Source organism: Grammomys surdaster, unplaced genomic scaffold (genome assembly GCF_004785775.1).
Source record: "Grammomys surdaster isolate TR1022 unplaced genomic scaffold, NIH_TR_1.0 212, whole genome shotgun sequence".
Classification (NCBI taxonomy): domain Eukaryota; kingdom Metazoa; phylum Chordata; class Mammalia; order Rodentia; family Muridae; genus Grammomys; species Grammomys surdaster.
Genome location: NW_021604657.1, coordinates 2,512,138 through 2,521,626, shown reverse-complemented (window position 1 = coordinate 2,521,626; position 9,489 = coordinate 2,512,138). Strand labels below are relative to the sequence as shown.

The 9,489-nt window shown below is 39.0% G+C and overlaps 1 pseudogene; it reads right to left on the bottom strand.

The window, feature by feature from the left end:
* Positions 1-3,107: 3,107 nt before the first annotated feature.
* Positions 3,108-3,920, bottom strand: LOC114625016 (annotated as a pseudogene).
* Between the last annotated feature and the right edge of the window lie 5,569 nt (positions 3,921-9,489).

The following is a 9,489-nucleotide window of genomic DNA, read 5'->3' as shown; positions in this document are numbered from 1 at the left end:
TCACAATTTGTCATAGAAGAAAGTCAGGGCAGGAACCTGGAAGAGAAGTGAGGAGATATCCATGGATGGGCACTGCTTTCTACCTTACTCCCTGTGACTTGAGTATTTTGCTTTTTTACACACCTCAGACCCTCCTGCCCAGTTGTGGCACCAGTTACAGTGAATTGGGCCCTCCCACATCAATCATTAATGGAGAAAATTCCACAGGCTTGCCCATAGGTCTTTTCTAAATTGAGTTTTCTCTTTCCAAATGACTATCTTGTGTTCCATTAACAAAAAGTTGATGAGGATAAATGGTATAGAGTAAATGGTTCCATTCCAAAAGGAATGAATGGGAGAATAGCAAGGAAAGTCTTCATCAAAACAAGACCAAAATTTATCACAGCAAACGTTGAACCATGGACTCTGTGTCTACTATCCAGTTGTATATGATAGTGTTATTTCAGCTCTAACAGGCTTAGGTGTCACCACCTCTATGGCTTCATTGGTTACTGCTCATATGGCCTATCTCCTGAGCTGGTTCTACACCTTCAGTTTTCTTTGCCAGACATTGCACACTCACATTATCTTCATCAGCCTGGAGTGTCCTCTGCAATATAGGCTTCAACTTTAAAGATGCATACATCACCTCTAAGGTCTTACAAAAGGTGGAATCTCACTTTGCTACACATTATCTGACTTGTGAGTCCTTGCTTTAAAATGTGAATGTAAGCCTCCAGTTATATAAACCATAATGGCATACCAGCCAAACCAACAACCAAGACAGTCTACTGCCAGGTGTAACTGTTGCCAGGTTCACTAGGACCTTAACTACAGAACTCACCCAACTCCCCCTTCCCATGTGGCTATGTATGATCACAGACCTGTAGAGATACTCTGTTATCAAGGGAAAACATTTCAAATGAGTTCACAGTTTTACAAGCTAGAGCCTGTGAAAAATAAAATCCCACTAGTTGGTGAAATTCACTCAGAGCACTTATACTATGGCCCCAGTGCAAAATGCTTGGCTTTTCTTTGATGAGACAAGTCTCTTTAATAACTATGGTTTCTTGGTCTAAAACTTTAAATGTATTTACTATCTGATGAAACCACACACTCTCTCACTTCTTTGCTCCACTATTTGTGACTCTCACTGGAAACCTGGCTAAAATCAATCAGTAGTCACAATGCCACATCTGACCAATTGTCTGTCTTGAAACTTCCTCTGCCAAATTAATTAGTCCATTGATGATATGAGCAAAATATAATCAAAATCTTTGACAGGATGTGGCATAAGTAAAATGTTCAGTACAGTCAGTGCTGTTTTATGAAATTGCATGAACTCTACTGACAGCCATTCCATTGGTGATCTAGTCTTTCAAGCTCCCACTGCATCTGCCATTAGGATTTGCTCATAGTATTCTGTGGCTTTTCTACCCTGAAGCTCCAGATTCTCCTAAATTCCCCCAAACACCATGCCTAGGAACCACACAGTTGACTTTAGTCATAGAAATGACCCACTTCTACTATAGATTTTCTGTATTGATACAGGACTTTTTTCTTATCACTATGATCCAAATATCTGACACATGACTTAAAGGAGGGATTGATTGTTTTGGCTCATGAGTTCAGAAGTTTCAGTCCAACAGGGTGAGGAGTTTGTAGCAGGGCAGTATACTACAATAACTATGGAGAGGATCCAGAGAGAAATAAACAGGAAATGTCCAGGGACAACATTACACTAAAGATCCATCACTGGGGACTTATTAAGTCCCATTGTCCAAAGGTTCCAGAATCTTCTGTAGCAGGAACACCAACAGTCGAAACATCAGCTTGTAGAGTAAATTTCTGATTCAAATCACAATAGTTGGAGAATATGCTTTGTAAGACTGAAATTCCTTTAACATTATTGGAAAAGTTGCAGGGCTTATAGTATAGGTTTTTTGTTCAGCCTAAGTCCACTTGACAAATATGTGTGCTCTGGTATTGTTGGATAGCACAGTCTATAATATAAAACAAGTTATTTAGTTACTTTCAAGTCTTATGTTTCCTCACATCCTAGATCCTTTTCTGCTTACTTGTTTATTGTTTATTATTAACAGAAAAGCATCCCACTGTGAAACATGCTTGTCTGCTGTCCTTATAAATCAAGGAGTTTCCCTTCACATGTTTTGCTTCTGTTATTAAGTATACATACATTTAATATTGCTGTGCACTCCTGTTGAACTCAACCATGTGTATACATATGCATACATGCATATATTTGTCCTACTGTTGATTATTACTATGGTTATACTGTTGATACTTTTCCTGTAACATTCACTTGATTTTAGTTCCATACAGTGTTATTAGTTCCATATTTAGCTCAGATGTTAAGATTTACATTTTTAATAATTTTATTTTAAGCTTATTTCTTATGTCCAGTTCTTCAGATAGCTGAGATATAGTTATAATAATAAAATAAAAATAATAACAATAAAAGTACTATCATTTTTTTAAAGAAAAATTTATCAAAGATCTGAAAAACAACTCTTAAAACAACTCTTACAAGATTGACTTTTCCATAAAACTGTAGCTACATGATGCATTGATGCATTAGACACAAATACAAAAGCCATGAAAACAAGCCACCATTCTTTAACACTTGAGCAAAGATAAAATGCCTAAGAAACAACATGGATGCCTTGCAAAGGATGGACTCTTTAAGAACCATTAAAAAAAAAGAGCACAGATGGATGAGTGTTCAGTTGTATACACTGAAGTGAACCTTTGGCACTAGTAATCAGAGCATTTTGTCACAGAGCATTAACACATATTATAAAAGTGCACAGTGTCAAAGGAACAGAACCACCAGCATTCAAAAGCAGCTTTGTCAACGAGGCAATAAAACATGCTACAGCATGTCTTTCTGCTGTCCATCTATGATACACTGGTAAGAACTTTGAAATGAGAAAAAGAAAGAAAAGAGTAGTTACTCCTTTTATTTTCTCTGTTTAAAATCAAACAGAAAACAAACACCAACTCTGTTATACATTAATGGTCATCAAAGTACATCATTTGTACAAGAGAAGGACTAAGAAGCAAACTGTTTGCAGAGATCCAAGCATGAGTGAGAGAGAGCACACCCCTTACAAGGCTTTCTGATGGTACTCAAGAAGAGCCACATCATAATCACTGGCACTGAACAAAGTTGCAGAATTTTTTGCCAGGTACTTGAGGAAATCGTGTAGATAGTTCGGTAATAAAGCAAGGCTTTTCTCATCTAGAGGTGTATAAGCCAACATTGCCCCAATTCGCACAAATAATCTCAGTCTATGTGGTGTTCCATACACCTGGGACATGGGTGCATCTGTGAGATCCACAAGAATTTCAGCATACTGTGGTCTCTCAAATTTCTAGAGTAGCTGAGGGCCCAATGTTACGTTGAAGTACACCTTTATCCTTTCCATAACCTCATTACCAGCAAACTCCTTACTATCTGTATTTCCTGGAGACTTCTTTTAATTTGCATAATCCTCCAAAATGGAATCCACGTTCTTCTTGGCAGGAAGATAAAAACGCTGCTTTTGTCTGGTGATCAAGACCCAGTCATCCACAGGCCATGTTTTCAGATCTTCAGGAATCTTCACTTTAACTTCAACTCTGTTCATGAATGTTTCTTCATTTTCAATGGTAGGATCTACCCCAGGCTCTCTTCTTCCTAGGAGGCTGAGTTGTCTCATTGGTACTGCCACCATCTCCGTATCTGGTGTTTTCTGCTTTTTTTTTTTTGGTTTGTTTTTACCTCAACATTTTTCTGTTGTCAACCAGATGCCTTCTTTCCTGGGGCAGCCCCTCTTATCTTTCCCTCTGCATATTATTCCTGATTGGCCTTTTGAAGCTCTCTCTGTTTCTGCAGATTGGTGTCCATGTATTTTAGCACTCTGCTTTCTGGCACCCATTCACCCCAATTTTTATTCCCAATTTTTATTTTTATTCTGTAATGGATAAAGTACTTCATTTGTTTGCCCTTTATGGCAATCTTTACACACTTTGTTTCATAAAGAAGAGGCCCATGAAGCCACATCATTCACTTGCCCTCCTGGAATTTAGGCTTCTTGTCCTGGGCACCATTTATAAGTGATTTGCCACCTCCTCTTTCTCCCACCACCTCCGACTACAACAGTACTATTCTAACATCTTTCAGTTCTGGGTAGTTTGATCATTATTAGTTTATCATATGGGTGATAATTCTTTGAATGCTTGATAACCTTTGATTCAATGCCAGGTGTTGTGAATTTTTTCTTAGTGAATGTTGAATCTTTGTACCTATAAATATTATTGACTTTTTTTTTCTGTTGGTATCAGTTGAGTTGCTTGGAAACAGCTTGATTCCTTTTGTGTCTGTCCTGCTTTTAAGATTTGTTTGCTAGGACAGAGCAGTTTTTAGTCTAGGGACAATTATTCTCCACTCCTGAGTCATGACCCTCCAAGGACTCTACCCAGTATTCCATGAATTATGAGGCATTTCTGTCTGGCTGATAAGAATCAGGTAGAAGGACTCTCAGGATCAGCACATTGCCATCCAAGCAGGATTTACTAGCTTGAAAATGCCAGAAGTACCGGGAGCAAGGTAAACAGCCTGTAGAGGGAGACCTGAGTAGACTAGACACAAATTTACAAGAATCCTGTCTCAGTGGAATCACACAGGGTGTGTTTAATTCCATCATAAAAATGTTTGCGAAGCCACAAGAGAAGCTGTCTACCAAGAGAGCCCCTTAGACATTTGGCATCTAAGACTTTAATTGGAGACCAGTTATATCGGCATCCTCTGCTTGCACCAAGCTGACTTCGAGATTCCCAGAAGGAAAGCAAATGTCCAGCATAAACCGTTGTTTTAGTTCTCTCTTCTCTGTTTTAAAGAAAGGGATTTGAAACTGAGTGACATGAAGAAGGACAGGATGACTCCGAGTGGTGGTCCACTGACCTGCAATTTCCCCCACCTAACTATGATACAAAAATGGTAAAGTATTCAATAGAAACTATACTTGAAATTTTGAATTTCAAATCTTCCCCTGCCTACAATCTGTAATAAAAACACTCTTCCAGGATGTAGGTAGCAGTAAGAAACTGTGCACGGAGACGGCCTTGTGGCCCTGAGAGGAACAACTGATGCTTTTCAGTGTACTGGGTAGCTAAGTTATGTTTGGTAGGTTGTTTGACTTTGAGGATTTTTAACTCATGCACTTTTGATAAGTATCCATATTATAAACACCTGTGTATATTACCATGGTATATATACCGTGTAATATACTATTATTAGGATTATACATATTTTTTCATTAGATGACCATAAAAAATAAACTTTGTATGCCAAATATTTCCTGCTTCAACTATTCAAGACTGCTATAGTGGCAGCAAAGTAGATGGGCTTACTTACTAGTATATACAAAGTGATTATATTATGCATTTTCAAGCCTGTATTAAATTCCCCTGCTAATTGTCCTCCCTTCCTCTTGTGTCCTCTTGTGCTGGCCCTATTCCTCTCCTGAACACTTCTTTACTTCTCATGTTTTTTGTTTCTTTTTTTTTTAAATTGGATATTCTACTTATTTAAATTTCAGATGTTATCTCTTTTCCCCATTCCCCCCCCCCCAGGAACTCACTATCTCATTCCCCCTTCTGCTGCTTCTATGAGGGTGTGCCCCCACCCATCCACCCACTACCTCCTTGCCCTTGAATTCCCCCATCTCGTCTTTATGGGACTAAGGATCTTCGCTTCCACAGGGTCTTTTTGTTTCTTAGATCACACAATTATTAGGCAAAGTTTTCTGTTACAATAGCAAATGACAAAGACTATCAACTTCTGTTCCCAAATTACCAGTGGTCTCTGATTCAAGCCTATTGTAATATTAGTGGAAAAGAAGGGATGGGTTTGCTGCCAAGGTAGGGCATTGATGGCCAATGACTTACTACCTAATTTTTCATGATAATGACAGCTTTTCCACACTATTTTGATAAGTTTATTTTGTGATTAAATGTTTCTGAAACCTTAAGTTTGAGAAAAATGAGAAATGATTGATCAACTCTTTTGGTAAAGTATGAAGAGGGAATTATAAAAGAAAAGAGGAGGAAAGAGCCTGTCCCTCTTTGTTGGCCTTGACCTTACACTAATCTCTGCTTTTGAGAACATACAGGGGGGATCTACACTCAAGCAATTCTAACTTTCAGGATTCTTATAGCTGATGAAAGTTTTTCAAGGGACTTGAGGATGAATGACTCTGCTCAGACCCTTGGAGTAATCAACAGCCTTTCTCTTTTCAGGGTCTTGGAAGGTTGTAGCTGGTATAAAATTCTTTGTCCTGACTTCTTTTGGTGGAGGCTCTTCTTGCTTTACAATACATGTTGTCATCTTATCCTAGATAAATCCACATGTGCATATGCCTCCTTTTCAACCCAGGTCAACCTCTGGAGGAAGCCCAGCACGGATACTTGCTTTCTTTCAAGAAAGAGAACAATATTATTCTCATCTATAATTTTGAGATTCAGGAAGCAACAGAGATAGCTATCTGTGCACATAGAATTTTGTCTTGTTTACTTAGCCTTTCTATATCTTGGCTTCTTTAAATTTAGAATAGGAATCATAGTAGAGCCCACATTGTGAACAGTTATAAGGATGAAATTATAACTGAGTTTTCTTCCCTTCCTTCTTTCCTTGACACTCCCATTTCTTCAAGACTGGCACAAAATTTTGATCTTTTCAATAATCTTTCATGGAAATTCAGTGTTAGATGACAGTCATATTACCAGGGACTCAGCTCCTCCAAAGAACTGTTATTCTCAAAGGAATTCTGGACCAGCTGTTGGGAAATCTTCATTCTGTCTTGTTGCCTCAGTGTTGATGGCTGACGGCTGCCTTATATGGGTGTGAGTCTTTAAGATTTACTATTTTTCCCTTTCGGAAATCAAACCTTGTGCACACCAGGAAGCACTGTACATTGATCAGTTTCTGCAGTTTGACACCTGTTCCTCTCCATTTGCTCCTGGAAAGGGGATCTGTTGTTTCTTGGAAGATCAACTTTTAGCTGTCAACATGCTGCTACCTCAAACACAGCAATTCATCCTGCAGAATATTGGTTTAGAGATGGATTGGAAAGACTTGTGGAACTCACTTAAGTTATCGTAGCTTCCATAGAGCCTGGGGCTGATTTGGCCACAACGTGATTGTTTGATGAATGTTCACTGAATAAACAACTCAGCACTTAGGCTCGCCTGGATTATTTATTTATTTCTCCAAATGAGCCAAAGGTTAAAGATTCATCCATTAGACTGGGACTCATGCATGGCTTATTTATTCAACACAGAAGGCCGGAATTGCACAATTGTTGGTATATGGGTTTTCTTTTTACAATCTCTTGCTTTAAATCAAACTTCTATTCACACTCTGGACCTCAAACTTTTATATCTCCTGAGTTGGAATACTCATAAGGCCTGTCTCCTTGGGTTGTTGTGAGACTTAAATAAGTCCATGCATTGCATGTGGTGTGGCTAGCACAATGCCTAGTATACAGAAAGTGTTCTCTGATTGTAGCTGTTTCGTGCCCAGTGAATGTCAACATGGCTCATAAAGTGGGCATGGTGCTAGGAAGTATGGAGATGAGCACATGGCTTCACAGTTCTGACTGTTTTCTGTGGAAATCTGTGAAGGAGATGGCAATGAGACCTGTTCTGTGGCAGCTGTGTCACATCTGTGCTGAGAGCAGTAGGAGACTACAGAAGGGGCTTCTCATTCAAATGTGAAGGGTCTCGAGTTAACAAAAGAAATCTCCCCTTGAATCACTTACATTAATAGAAATGTTCCATATGGCAGATGATGACCTATAAATTATATCCATTTCTTTAAAAAGTACAATTTAGCCCTATTGAGGCTTCTAAGATTTAAAAAAAGAAAAAAAGAAAACTTTCAAACACACTGACCTTGGAGCTACCAATCAAGCAGAGTTTTCAGGGCCACCAAGGAAAGAACATTTCATGAACATTTTTTCCTGTAGGGGAAATTGTATGAATTCCAGTGTGGACAAATAAGCGTTTTGGTAAAAATCAAAGATAATGGAAATATTAACTGCCCAGGGGGACTTGGAGAATGTTTCGTGGAAAGATTCTATTTGAACTTTGTATTGATTGTGTTTGTACTGAATATTAGGGCTGGAGTTGGAACTCATCAGAAGGGAAAGGGCACTGAAGGGAAGGGAACAGCATGCAGACTCCCAGAGTCCTAGAATATCAAATGTCTTGAGGGAATTTTAAATAATTCAACTTGACTGTGGGTTAGGGATTGCAGAAGGAAGTGATGAACAATGTTGAACAGGTCTCATAGGGTCTCCCTTGTATTCTTGTGAGGCTTTAAATGGATCTGGAGGTGGAGAGGGTAGGAAAGGAGAGCCCTGAATGCAGTCACAGTTTGGAAATATTGGTCTGGTTGATAGTGGATCAAAACTGTGAAATGTGAAACAGTCAACAGCCAGGTGAAGGAGAGATGAGCTCTAGAGAGGAGTGCTCTGGAGATGGGCATTTGTTGGGTTTGATGCCTTCATCAATAAAATGATTCCTTTCTGTTTTACGATGCTGTGTAGCACATCTTAACTTACCCGGTACATTACAAACCTCATTCGCACTGCCCTGGGGAAGTACAGTGAGAGCAGGTAGGAATATCCACAGAGTTGTTCCCAAATCCTTCCTCCATCATCATTAAATCCTGGGTTTAGACTACCTAACCCTCATCCATACCAATCTAGCCCATCTGCCGTCCTTCACACCCATCTTGTTTCTTCGTGATCCATGTTATTTATCTTTTGACTCCTAGTGTTATAGGTCCTCTGGTTTGTTTACATAGAACCTCAGTATTTATACATCTAGCAGTGTCTCATTGCTTCAAGTTTTTCTTTATATGAGAACCTATCTTGAAGGACGAGGCAGACAGCCTGTCTGTTATTCTATATGCACCATTGATCTCTCTACCATTGTCTACTTTATCAAATGCAAAGCTCTACAATATGTTGATTGTAATCCTTGAGGGGGGACTTGCATGTCAGATATCCTGCATATCAGATATTCACATTATGATTCATAACCACAGCAAAATTACAGCTATGAAGTATCAATGCAATCAATTTTAAGGTGTGGGTCACCACAACATAAAGAACTGCATTAAAGGGTCACAGTACTAGGAAAAGTGAGAACCACTGCTCTACAGGATCTGTTTTATAAACAAGCCTTGTATGAACAACTAAAATAGAGGGCATATAAGACAGCAGTGTCCCATTGCTCCTGAAAGATTCTGCCCTCCTTCAGGTTCTCACTGCTCATATTTCATTTATGTAAATGAAGTTGAGAATGTAGTGACAGAAGATTAGCTTATTATTGCTGTATGGCCATGCCTCAACTCCTTCTCTAGCACATCGGCAGAGATGTGCCCCTTTGTATTTTGTGACATAGCTTTTGCTGACTTAGTCTTCAAGTATCACAAGAAAA